The sequence below is a fragment of the Nothobranchius furzeri genome, chromosome 6 (assembly GCF_043380555.1).
Source record: "Nothobranchius furzeri strain GRZ-AD chromosome 6, NfurGRZ-RIMD1, whole genome shotgun sequence".
Classification (NCBI taxonomy): Eukaryota; Metazoa; Chordata; class Actinopteri; order Cyprinodontiformes; family Nothobranchiidae; genus Nothobranchius; species Nothobranchius furzeri.
In genome coordinates this window covers 63,307,289-63,321,768 of record NC_091746.1, presented here as the reverse complement: position 1 = coordinate 63,321,768, position 14,480 = coordinate 63,307,289, and positions in this window count along the sequence as shown.

The following is a 14,480-nucleotide window of genomic DNA, read 5'->3' as shown; positions in this document are numbered from 1 at the left end:
CTTTAATCCTTTAACCCTCTCAGGCTAAAAATAAGTTTTGATGAACGGACGAACAACTAAGTCCTTCAGGGGAACTTCTGAGTTAAAAAATGCTCATGAAATACATATGTGGAGTAAACAGGTAGGTAGGTTTTAACGTTGCAAATCTGCAACATGCAAACCTCCAGAGGGTTCAAAGCCAGAGTTGGCACTTTTGCTTGTTTTCAGCACCCCCTAGTGTCCATTAATGATTCTCTGTGGTTAAACCAAAAGTGACACTTATCTTCTTGCTGTGCATTTGTCTTTTTAACACCTTAATGTAACAGCTGAAATGTATCCCCAGCCTTCCTTACACCTGGATTACATAGATGCGAAAGCGTGATGATGTGCCATGAAACATCGAGGAACGAAGAGCGCTTTTATTCGGTGTCCTTGTTAACCTACGATCTCGATCACAGCTGCGAAGCTCGACAAAGGCTCGCACCGTGCAGCGATTGTTTTGGCATGTTCTCTATCATTTCTGTGAGCCGCGTCAACTCTGGCAGGAAGTCAAACCAAAACAGGAGAGGCAGGCCAGTAAATTTAACAAAATAAAACACCACTATTGACAAATGTGATCATTTTTGTGGATCTAAACAGACAGAGATGAAAATGAACAAAGACACATACACACACCTGCGGAGAAACATGGGGTTTCCATAATTTTAAATGCAGCTTTTACAGCAAAAGATGGATTTAATAAATGAATACAAACCAATATGTTTAATTCAAAGGTATGCAATAGCATTGTACCACAAACACTAGTTATTTACTAAACCATTTTGAAAGGAACTGGTGTACAAAACAGCAGCAGGGTCACCGCTGTTTCTGCTATCAACAAGCAGGGCAAACTGGTTACACACACACACAGCAAGGGCACTGAGATGTGGTGGGGTTTTGGAAAACAGTAGGCGTGAGCAGAAGCGCTCGTCGAAAATTCTCGCCTGATGCGAACAGAGGAGCGGCGGGCAGCGCGTCAATTTCGTGAGCGATCCACTTTGCGGTGCTCCGCAGCTGTGATCCTGGCGTTAGTATCCACAGGAGCGATTCATCACTAAATCAAACAAATCAGCTGTGTTCGTGATCTAAAAGATGCAGGAAACGTGCTGGTAGCAGACTGCAGCGCCAGGTATGTCAGCTCCATTTTACCCACTCCAACAGACCGGACCGGCGCTCTGAAGTTGCAAATGTGGTATTCTGACCACAAGGGGTTGTAGTTTTTTTTTATTCATTTGGATCAAAACAGACTGTGATATAACAGTCAATAAATTATTTTAATAACATCCATCCATCCATTTTCATTCGCTTATCCGGAGTCGGGTCATGGGTGTAGTAGCCTAAGTTGAGAGGCCCGGACTTCCCTCTCCCCAGCCACTTGGGCCAGCTCTTCCGGGGGAATCCCAAGGCGCTCCCTGGCCAGGTGAGAGACATAGTCCCTCCAACGTGTCCTGGGTCTACCTTTAGTCCTCCTCCCGGTTGGACGTGCCCGGAAAACCTCACCAGGGAGGCGTCCAGGAGGCATCCTGACCAGATGCCCGAGCCACCTCAACTGGCTCCTCTCGAGAGTTCATGCTAATAGTGTTGAACCTTTCATTAAAGCTGTTTGAATTATATTTTTTATATTTTGTGCAGTCTTATTTTTTGAATGCATTGATGTGATTCAATAAGGACTAAAATATGCTCCATTGACGCTAACGGGTTAATTTTGGGATTCCCATGGAAGTCAAATTTTTTGTTGTTGGTGTCCAGTAAGACATATTCTGAAGTGTAAAGACACTGGTTTGTTTCACTCAGTGCTGCTTTGGTTTTGATTGCCTTAAAATAATTAAATAACTTTATCCTCAATGTTTTGACATTTTGGCTTTAATCTGATAACTGGATATTTTCCACTTTTTTTCTTCTTCTTTCTGAGTTGTCGTAACGTGCTGCCATAGAAACACAACATCAAATGTAATCCGCTTTTGTTTTCTAATTCTAAAACCACAAATTCGGAAGGAATAAAACACTGAAAATGACAAAAAAATAAAGTCCAAAACACACACAAAAACAGTTTGACAACTATTGAAGAATTGTGAATTATTACCAGTTTTATTATTATTGTTGTTGCTGTTGTTATAAATATTGTTGGTTGAGTTTCTGTTTGATTTTCAGACTTTTTAAAGCATTTTTAATATTTTAGGCTTTACTAATTAATGATGAAGACAATTTTGTGCATCAGTGTAAAAACAATGCAGCTAATTAACACTTAAATAAGTTGGGGGCTCATCAGATTATCAAACCTAATCTAATGGTTGATGTAAATCGATCTAATTAAACAAACGTAGCATGTTATGTTGTCAAAACAACAAGTGAAAAAGCACCACTCTCAAACTGAAATAGTCAATGCAGCGTTTCTAGAAAACAGCTGTACAGTGTCTTTTGGTGTGTGTGTGTGTGTGTGTGTGTGTGTGTGTGTGTGTGTGTGTGTGTGTGTGTGTGTGTGTGTGTGTGTGTGTGTGTGTGTGTGTGTGTGTGTGTGTGTGTGTGTGTGTGTGTGTGTGTGTGTGTAACCTGACAGCCTGCCACCCAACGGGGGTCCAAGTGAGTGTGAACTCGTATTTGTTCCCACAGCTGCTATTAGCAGAAGGAAGAACTGCCTCTCGCTAATAAAGTGAATAAATAAATAAAGCTTAAGGAGCCTTGTTTACCTCCTCAGTCTCTGCTGATTAGTGCTACTTAACAAAAATCAGGATTCTCTATGTGAGTGTGGATTAGGGTTTATATATTTACCTTGGTAATTGCTCTCATCCTGACAATCCTGCAGCTCGCTCGGTCCAACTCTGGCTGGTGTAAAACAGCAGCAACAAACACAAAACCCATTTTTGTGTGAGCTGTGATTTCTAATGTAGTGTTAAAAAATACACATGAAACAGGTGACAATTGTTTCTGTTAGTGCAAAGAAAACTCATAAGAGCTTGAGCTGTACAGGCCGGAGCTCTTGGTTTGTTCCCTCTCAGTGTGGCACTCAGGGTCTGGGGCGATCTCTAAAAACAGATCACGAAGATAAAGTTGATTCAAGTTTTTGGCTGGGAAAATACTTGCTATGTAACTTTGCGTTGATGCATGCAGCAGGCTGTGTCTTGTTCACATGCTTGCTGCTGTGCTGCGTGTAGTACTGGAGGATTCCACTGGGGGCATGGTACAGAACTGGATAGAGCACTGGATTTGGACAATCATGTACCAATACCACTTTTTTACAAAACGATACAATACTGATACTTGGATCTGAGCACTCGCCGACACCGATACTTCTACCACACAAAAAAATGCAATGAATTGGAACACAGGTTTTATTTTCTTCTCTGCTTTCAACAGACTGTGAGGTAGATAAAAAGCAAAATATATTAATAAAAATAATCACAAAACTAAAATATTAGTTACATTGAAGCCACTTTCAGGCATCTGCATTGGTATCAGTTAACTTTTACCGAAACTGATATCAGAATCGATACTGGTATTGGTGCATCCCCAGTACGATGTAACAAAAACAACATGGCGACAGTTAAAGACATTAGCAGCTGGTTAAAAGTGAGAACCCATCCATCCATCCATCTTCTGAACCGGCTTGTCCACGTAGGGTCGCGGGGGTGGGGGTGGGGGTGTGTGTGTGTGTGTGGGGGGGGGGGGGGGGGCTGGTGCCTATCTCCAGCAGTCAACGGGCAATTAGGCAGGGTACACCCTGGACAGAGAGCCAGTCCATCGCAGGGCAAGTGAGAACCCACGTTAATAAAAGACAGCAACGATATCGTAGATTTTTTAAACTAGACACGGCGTGACAATGGCATGTATGTCTCGCTTGTTTAGTCAACCCCCCCCCTACTGGTTACTCACATATTGCAGCTTGTGAACGTGTTGCGTTAAGTTCAGAGGATACGCTCTATAAACGCTTCAAACAAACCTGTTATGCACGGCAGCCATGGTATTTAAGCATACGTGTGATTAAAGAAAGATTATTCTGGCCCTTGGGGAGCAAAGACTAAAATGCTGATCAGGAGTTGTTTCAAGTGTCATATTAACTGTGCTCTAATGATGATGTGTTATGAAAATCAAATTACACATACTGATAAAAAAGTAAATTACCCACAATACACCTGGATGACCCAGTGTACTTTGAGCTCTTAGATCATGAATTTCTTTGGCTAACAAACAAACAATTGCGGGGAATGATTTTATGAAATGTTGGTGAATGTATATGTTTGAAATAAAGTGAACTGAACTGAACTGAACTGAACAACAACCTACTTATGCCAAAATGGTCAAGCTAACAGCCTTCGTGGGCATCAAAATTGTGGCTTTTGCTTTTTTAATAAAAAACTTATTTTACAATGATTTTTCATTTACACTCATCAAAATAGGCATATTACGAAGACTCTAAATCAAAATTTGTTAAAGTATTGATATACTCCAACAGATCTATCAATGTACAAATGCAAGTTGGGTCCATAAAAATAGCTCAGAGGGCTCCAACTAGCCACAGAACCACACTTTGGACATGCCGGTCTTCGGTGTGGGAAGCATTTTGTGCACATTCTGACACACATACGTGTTTAAACTAGGGATGTGTATTGGGGAAATTTTGGCGATATGATACGTATCACGATACAAGAGAGATGATGCAATGTATTACAATATATTGCGATACATTCAGTCAGACATTATTAGTGTGTTTTTTAGACTGATCTTACTGTAGGAATATTCAATCAATAGTCCAAACTGATACTTACCATGTTTAACATGAGGTATCTGAACCATAACAGAGGGATTTACATTTCAATGGTGGAAACAAAACCCATTGCACACTGCTGCCAACTAGCGGTCGGCATTTGAATTAAACCAAAAGAAAAGAAAATACAAAAATGTTTTCATGTAAACTCTTCCAAAAATTAGATACATAGCTTTTATATCTCAGGAAAATATATCACAAGATATTGCCATATAGATATTTTTGATACACAACTTTTGAATATTGATAAAATAGTGCTGGATAAAGTATCACGATATATTGCCATATCGATATTTTCTTACATCCCTAGTTAAAACTGTAGAGTTAGTGATCCCAGTACTCATAGAATAATGTAAATGATGATAAAAAATAATGTGCAATGAAGATATTACAAGTTAAATTGTCACACTTTATATTTGCTAAGTTTTGTAGTCAGTTTACTTCAGTCGGTTCCATGAACAATATTACACTCATGTAATGCATTGTTTTGTGTTTAGTCCCATTTATTTTTCGCTAAGTTTGGTCTAGGAACACACCATTGGAACTTCCAGTCTACCCCAGCCCCAGTCTGCATTCTGGCTGGCCAATCACAACTCTCTTTAGGGGTTTCAAACCAACTGCGCGCTGTGATTGGCCCACAATGGTGGCCAATTTGAAATGGCTTTTAAATCAGATTTAAACTATTTGGACTTGGGCTTAATTAAAATCAGCAGATAGATGTATTTGAGTCCTTTATTTAGAAAAAGGATGTATTTTTGCCTTTTTCAACAGCGTACTGCCTCATTTACAAAAATCCATTGCGGTGAGTGTGTCTCATTGTTCGTTGTCCAGTAGCATGAGGAGATTGTTTGAAAGACAATGGCAGAACCCACCCCACGACCGGAAGCCGTCAATGGAGCGTTGCCAGATATATAGTCTGGCTTGCCAGGCTAGCATTTAGGTGGTTGTGAACTTTGTTTGGCAATGGAAACAGCGTGTATTTCTTTTCTTTGAAAAATAAAATTGGTGTTTTTATATTCACTGAATGCACGATATTTCTGAACTTGTCATTGATTCTGCCATTTTCTTTACATTTCCATGTTTAATCCACAAGTCAAATTTGCAGGGGATTCTTTTTATTCGTTTTTGAAGCTTCCAATGTATAATGTGCGTTGTAGAAAAAGGAAAAACATGTCTTCTGAGGGACATTTTTGACATATTTACTAGAAAAAAGGTTGATTTGAAAATTTTTAATTTTGTTTCTAATCTATTATTAAACAGCAGAAATTCATGCCTATACGTCTAAAACCAGTGGAGTCGATCTAGACTGTGCTGTTCACATTCAGGGGAGCAGCTACAGCTGACAACACAGAGCTTGTGTCCTTGGATTTTTGTTGAGAAATTAGAGGCTTTTTATTACTTTAAAAACTTCTTCACATTTTATTTGGTGAAGATTTAATAAAAAAAAAAACACGTTTAGCCCCATAACGTAGCGAGGCTTTTATGTCAGACAAAACATTCTCAGCTCAAGATGCTCTCGATGCTTTTTTAGAGATTTGAGCCATGCAGCACAATGTATACATACATGTATACATATATATATATATATATATATATATATATATATATATATATATATATATATATATATATATATGTATATATATATATATATATATACACAGGACACCTCCCTGGTGAGGTTTTCCGGGCACGTCCAACTGGGAGGAGGCCTAAAGAAAGACCCAGGACACGCTGGAGGGACTATGTCTCTCACCTGGCCAGGGAACGCCTTGGGATTTCCCCGGAGGAGCTGGCCCAAGTGGCTGGGGAGAGGGAAGTCTGGGCCTCTCGACTTAGGCTACTGCCCCCGCGACCCAACACCGGAGAAGTGGAAGAAAATGTATGTATGTATGTATATATATATATATATATATATATATATATATATATATATATATATGTATATATATTCAAAGTATTTGTAGACTGCCTTACTACAGTTTTGTCCTACACACTTCTAAACTGAATCTTACCTTTTGCATGAATACAGTTCTTATTTCCAGATCAACTGTGTAATGTAAAAATAATTGTGGTGTTATATAAAATAAAATTTACATGAACAAAACATATTTGAGATCTGAGTGGTTTTAGGATGCCAGCAATTCACTTTGAGGCCCTGCTCAGTCTAGCTGTTAGCTCATCAATCCTCTCTATTTCTCCATGAAAGACCCAAATGATTTAGATGTAACTGCTTCCCACTATATTTTATAATGCAGGGGTCTTGAACATTTTGAGGTCATGGACCCCTTGGGGGGGTAAAATGTTTCTGGTGACCCTCTTTTAATGTTGTAGCCAGGCTCACAGTTTGTTTTTGTTTTCTGGGCTGTGTGATCCTCACCCTTTTGCAAATATTTTGCTTTATTCTGGAACTAGTTGGCTTCATGACCTCATCTGCTAGCACTAGAACTCACATTACATTTTGGTCTTCCATCATAATTCTAGTTGAAACCAGACTCAACTTAACTGTTGTCATACTTCTAATTTCAGTTGGTTTGGCTTTGAATTACTTAATAAAAAGTGTGTCTATTGTGCTAATTAGCTCTCCCAAGAGATAAAAGTTTTCACGTCCCAATGTGTGTTTCTCGGACCCCCCGTTATGGCCTGCAGACCCCTGGAGGGTCCAGAGACCTTAGTTTGAGGGTCACTGTTATAATGGACTGCCTACAAGGCCGGATTAACCATATGGGCAACTGGGCAATTGCCCAGGAGCCCAAGAACGCTAAAGGACCCAGGCCCAGGGCAGCAAGGGCACGAGCAATATACTGTATCTGTATTCTCCCACTTTATATTAAACTAGGGTGACCATACGTCCTCTTTTCCCCGGACGTGTCCACTTTTCACTCTCTGTCTGGGTGTCCGGGGAGGGGGGGGGGGTCTTGTATTGATGAAAATGTCCAGTTTTTCATCCAGGAGCAGGACTCGAATTATGGGAGAGCCGGAAAAAAAGTGTTCTACCTATATTACATCATTCATGGACTCTTTTGAGCAGAGAGCACAGAGAGCGGCAGAGCGATGATCGTTGGTGTGCAGCGCTCCAGGCTGCTGCGTCCAGCGCACGGTCCATTCTCAAAGTGGCGCAACCAAAAAACTATAATTAGTACATGATCGTTCATGTCTGCACATGTTCTCTACTTTCTGTCTTATCTGTGCCTGAAGCGCTCTGCTACTGCGGAGCTCATCACCTGTGCTGCGATGATTTCACCTCACGCAGCATCGAAACGAGCTCTCCGCTTTGCGGTCAGGAGATCCCTTTGATCTGCTCAGAAGTAACTGCTGAGGTGAAAAAGTAAGAATCCAGGCAACAGTTTTTCTGGAGAGTTTAGAGGAGATGCAGGAAGATGAGAGACAGACAGGACAGGAAAATAGTTAAATAAAAACAAGAAAACGAAGTAAAATGTAGGTAGATTCATCTCCACTGCACGTTTTTACCTGTATAAAACCATAAGTTATAAACATGTAATATTTATACATCTGATACAATTCAGATCACCTTCAAAACTCAGTCACACACCCAGGGCCGTTTCAAGGCATTTTGAGGGCCCCCCAATACCTGGCCTCTGTGTAATTCATACCCTCTCCAGGAGTGTTAGTTATACAGTGTTTATAAAAGCCCCTCAGGCATTACTGACATGTTCTAATATTATCAGATGAAAAACTAAATTATCAGCCATGCTGTCTCATCTGCTTCTTTTCTAAACTTGCTAAAAGTAACAAAACCATATGAAAGCCACTATTTGTGGATTCTCTGAAAGTTTCCATGGAGTGTGTGACAACTTATTTTATCATTGATCCTATCGTCTAATCTCACAGCTGAAACAAGCATCCTTAATAATCTGTGCACAGGAAGCTTACCGATGCTGTAGTAAAACTAAAGGTATAATAATTTATTATTAATAAAACCTTGTTGCAGCACTAAAGCAGAAAAATGAGATTTTGCAATAAATATGCAAAATATTTACATATGAATTGCTTTAGAGCTCTTTTATTGGCAGAATCTGATATTAATTTAGTTCTTACAAAAAAATGGTTCCCAACGTGGTTTGTGTGGTGTTGCCATAGTGTAACGTCATAGGCACAGATCCCCTGTCCTCTTTTTTGGAAATGGAAATATGGTCACCTTATATTAAACAAACTGTCCACCCGGGCTTTTGCGCTGCACAGAGACGCTTCGCTGCCTATGACTGAACGTCAGTTGAGAGTCAGTCTCATGCAGACTGACCAATGAAGTGAGGGCCTCAAGTTAAGACCCTCTCCTCATTGGTCAGTCCACACGAGGTGGGTCAAAGGTTACCCTGAGCGGGTTACGTGATGTCAGGCATTCAAGTATTGAGTATATTTACTGCATATTACAGTAAAATATTCTGTATGTGACTATATTATGGTGATCCTTGGGCGCGATGATGGGGCCCTTTGATATTGTTGCCCAGGGTACAACAAAGTGTTAATCTGGCCCTGGCTGCATAAAACACGTTTTATTGATTTCACAAAGTTAAAGCTTTCATTAGGGAAAGTATAGCTCTAAGAGGTTTGTCTGTCCCATTGTTAGTGCCTGCTTTGTTGTTTGGGTGTTAAATCCACTTTTTCATACAAACATAAATGTTCTTCAAGTCTCCTTCTAGTCAAATTGTTCATTTACATATTAATCATAAAAATCTGTGGAAATAAGGATGTGTACATTTTTGTTTAGAACACAGGCACTAGGGAACTCTATAAATTCACAAGTATTTTTAATCGTGCAATTTTAGCAACTCAAATATCCCACAGCTGCCATTTCTGCAAATCACATTATGTTTTCGTCAACTTTGGTAGAAAAAAAAAGTGTGAGAAAAGTCTGTTCAGGCTTTTAGAAGTACATTTGCTACAAAATCTGGGTTTTATGAAATTAGTGGTTAATATTAAACTGGAAAACTAAAAATGAAAGCATCCTGGTATCATTTACTCCAGACACTTCTTCACTCAGTGGCTTTCACAGCTGTATTTCAATCAACACATTTTATATGTGCTGATCAGAAACAATGAAGCTTTTTATCACATAAAAGAATGTTTAACGGAAATCAAATATTTAATACTTCATTGTGATGAATTTGGCTCAATAAAAAGTGACAATGGTAAAACTTTTGGCTTCATCAGTTTTGACAAAATCATATTTTTTGCATTTATTTTTTTTTTACTGTTAAAAAGAAATATAACCAACACTTGCTGGGATGAAAGAATAATAAAAGGGTGTCATTTTTTTGCCAAGGATGCTGGAAACTAAGTAGAATTTAAAATGACAAAAATAGCTTTCATCACAAAATAATAATGAAAAAAGAGCAACGAGAAAGGTTGATTTGCCAAATAAAAAAATCTACGGCTTACTAAAGTATTTATGTATTAACCTGCTCTGGTGAGCCGTGCCTTACTGGGTTCATTTGTGGGCGTGTGACAGAAGATGATCTGCACTTACTGCAGCTACAGTGGGTTAAATGCTACATGCAATAAATGATAATAGAATCTAAACCTGCTTTTTGGTCGAACTGTGCAGTAAACATGAAAATCGACGAAAAGCACTGCACTCTGATTCCACCTTTCACCAGTAGAGCTGAGGCTCTTTCCTGGCTCAGCACAAAAAGGTTCAGGTTTTCTCACTGGTTCTAAAAAGTTTATGTCTAGAATAAATGATCTCTCCTCATCAATTCCTATTTAAAGTATGTTTCACTGAAACAAGACCAGCTTAGATGCTGTTCTTTCTTTTGTTTCATATCAGCACCAGCAGTGTTCTGTGGATAATGTTATTTTCATTGTCCGCCCATTTTTGTTCCCACATCACGGGACAGCAGTACCTCAGGAGGTAGAGCGGATTATCTAATAAGAAGGTTGCAGGTCCGATCACGGCTCCGACCAGAGAATGCTGCTGTTGTGTCCTTGGGCAAGACACATAACCCACCTTGCCTGCCGGTAGCGCCAGTGTTTGGCAAGTCTTGCTTCTATCCGTGCGCCCCAGGGCAGCTGTGGATACATTGTAGCTCGTCTTCACTGGCGTGTGAATGTGTGAATGACTGACTGTGTTGTGAAGCGCCTTGGAGGGTTGTAGAACCTTAACCCTCCCACTGTCCTAATGGTTCTGACCCCGCGAGGAAAGTTGACCATTGAGCAGGGTTGATGGTTTATCCCTTGGGTCCACGTGGCAGGGGTGAGGCGTGAGCACCACCTCACCCCTGCCACGTGGACCTCAAGGAATAAACCATCAATCCTGCTCAATGGTCAACTTTCCTCGCAGGGTCACCTATGAGGACAGTGGGAGGTTTAAGAGGGTGCTATACAAATACAGAACATTTACCATCAACCTCCAACAGCTCCACCAGTGGGATCCCATGGCCTTCCTTGGTCAGTGTGGAGATATGATACCTTCAGCGTGTCCTGGATCCACCTGGGGGCCTTCTGCTGGCCAGACATGCCTGAAACACCTCCCCTTGGTGGTGTCGAGGACATATTCTGACAAGATGTCCGAACCACCTCAGCTGGCTCCTCCCAAGCAGTGGAACTGCTACAGGTCTCTTACAGATGTCCGAGCTCCTCACCTAATTGCTAAGGTGTTTTTTTTTTTCTCTTTTATTTTTTCCTGGTGACCTCTTCTAAAGCCAGGATCTCACTGGGCTGTGATTGCTGGCAACAAATTGCCAACATTATTCACACAGGGATTGACTTACAGGACCTTGCACAAGCCAGTAAACCTTCCAGCAACTTCAAAACAAATCAGCTAGAGAAATGTCCTGTCAGAAAAGTCACAGAATATTATAGGTGTCTGGAACTTGTCTTAAATTATTTTTAAACCATCATTCAAGAATAAGCTCAAAGTAAATCTGCTGCTCCTTCTCTTCGAAAAAAGGCAGCAGAGTGGTTCAGGCAGCTAATAGGGAGCCTCCTGCACTTTTATTTGAAAGCTTTCCAAATGGTAGAAGACTCCTAGGCAGAACCAGAACCCGCTGGCAGGATTATATATCCTATTCGGACTGGGATTGCATTTGGGTACAGCTCCCAAGAGGAAATGGAAAGTAGAATTTGTGGGCTTCCCCCTTTGATCTGATAACTCAGTGACACCAATAGTTGAATGGATGGAAGTTTGGTAAATGGCCTGTGTTTGTATAGCACCTTCTTAGGATTCTACAACCCCCCAAGACGCTTCACAACACAATCAGTCATTCAAACAACACAAGTTTGCATGACCGTTTGTGTCACATGCTCTAAGTAATCCAGCAGGTTTAACGTGCAAAAGTGCATTTATGTCAGTAATTCCACTTAAAGGTGAAACTAATATATGAGACAGACTCGTACTCATTCATGCACAGCCAGATGTTTCAAGCTTTTCTTTGTTATGGTTGTGATGGTTATGGCTTACAGCTGATGAAAAACCTAAATTCTAAATCACAGACATTATTGTGAAATGGTTCAATATTTTAGGCTCAAAGTGTCACACTCCAATCAGCTAATGAACCCAACACACCTGTGTAGGGTTGCTAAGCCTTTAGATTAGTGGTTCCCAACCTGGGGTCCATGGCCCCCCAATGGAGTCCCTAAATCAGGGGTGCCCAATCCTGGTCCTGGAGGGCCAGTATCCAGCAGGTTTTAGTTTTAACTCAGCTTCAACACACCTGATTTCAATCAGCAGGTGATTAGCAGGCTTCTGCAGAGCCTGGTGAGGTGCTGCACAACCACTGAATCAAGTGTGTTGGAGCAGAGAAACCACTAAAATGTGCTGGATACTGGCCCTCCAGGACCAGGATTGGGCACCCCTGCCCTAAATGGTTGCAGGGGGTCCCCCAAAATGCTGTCTATGCTGAGGTTGTGAGGTTATCAAGATTATATTTGTGAAAATTGCATTCACAATATCCCAATAACACACCCAATGGTAAAATCAAAACTGTCTGAGCGTTATAACCCATTATGTGCGTATGAAGTTTGTAATTAATCGCTTTTCAGTTCAGTTCAGTTCACTTTATTTCAAACATATACATTCACCAACATTTCATAAAATCATTCCACGCAATTGTTTGAAAAGGAGTAGGGAGAAGTGTATACTTATTTAGCCCTACCCCCTCAGGTTTACATCCTCATCATCAAAATTTAAACAACAAAACAGTTACAATGCCTTAAAAAAAACACAAAAAAATAACAATAATAATAAATAAATTAAATTATCATGTTCAACTAGAACTATATTTAGATTTTCTAATTTGTAGAAGAGATTAAACATCAGTTTGCATGCCGTCCTGGGTTAATTGCATTTTCTTCAGTCTTATACTTATTTAACATTTCTTTTTTGAGTTTTATTTTAAACTGGTTTACATTACTACTATCCTTTATTTCTTCTGTTAACTCATTCCAGAATTTAACGTCCGCTATTGAAATAGACATCCTTTTCAATGTTGTTCTTTTAACATACATTTGTGGGTAGGAATTGGTGTTGGGGGTCCTCGGCTTTTCTTGGGGTCCTTAGAGTGACAGTGTGTAGTTTCCCTGGAATAAGGGGCAGTAAATTATTGCAAGGAAGCATTGCTTTTGTGCACAAGACCTTACCAACGGATGGCCATTAGGGTCAAAAATCCCACGGAGCGCAACCTCCAGCTAAATAACAAGAACATCAGATTCCCTTTCATCACTGGCAACCAGTGAAGAGGTAAATGTGTAAAAAAATGTTTATTAATGGTGAAAGGTTTGTGACTATTTGTCACAAATCGGTAAATGCATTTTATTCCCACAGGCTTCCTTAGAAGAAAACATGGCATCCAATTTGGTGTTGCCCAGAGACTTAGACCCGCTCCCATTTATTTTACAGCATATTTCTGTGGTTATATGTTATGAAATTGCCAATATTTTTCATCAACTGAGCATTTTTAATTCATTTACAACAACGTTTTGATGGATATTTCCAGTGATTAATGGTAAAAACTACACATTGTCACTTTAAGGAAAAACAATTTGGAAATACTGCTTTAGATGGTCTCTCAGTCTAAGTTGAATTACTGACATAAATAGACTTTTGCACCATGTTCTGTTTTCTCAAAATTTTCTGTCTCCAAGTGATCATCAATGGACTCAACCCAGCTAAAAACTGGCTTAAACTACTATCAGAGCCCAGTTTAGTAGTTCCAGAGTCGATACAGCAAATATCTCAATGTCCAATTCGTTTGGTGACAGGATTTTTAGTTCTGCTCACAAGCTGGACCATTTATTAAAAACCAATTGTGTCTAGATACCCGACTTGTCAGTGAATTTATCAAAAGTGAATTTTCACCTTTCTATAAAAAAAGTTAGTCCACCTTCATTTACTGCAGAAACCTCAGGAGATTGAACCAAAAATACTTGAATAGCTTGACCCCAATAAAGTTAAGTGAAAGAAATGGTTTACTTTTCGTGACTTGTGTGGACTGACCCTTTGGTTTTAACACCACCGCTGCCTTTGGAAGAAATAACGAACAAGACATAAAGTGAGGTTTATGGTCTTCAAGTGCTGATGCAGCTACAAAAGGAACAAAGACAGAAGAGGAGGATCAGCAGGAAAATGTTTAGCTGGCGGCTGAAAGACTATGGAGCGAGGATAGTGTATAGAGAGTGAATGGAGATAGAGACGAGGGGGGGGGGGGGGTGGAGGGGTCCAACAAGATGGAGAGAGACTGCC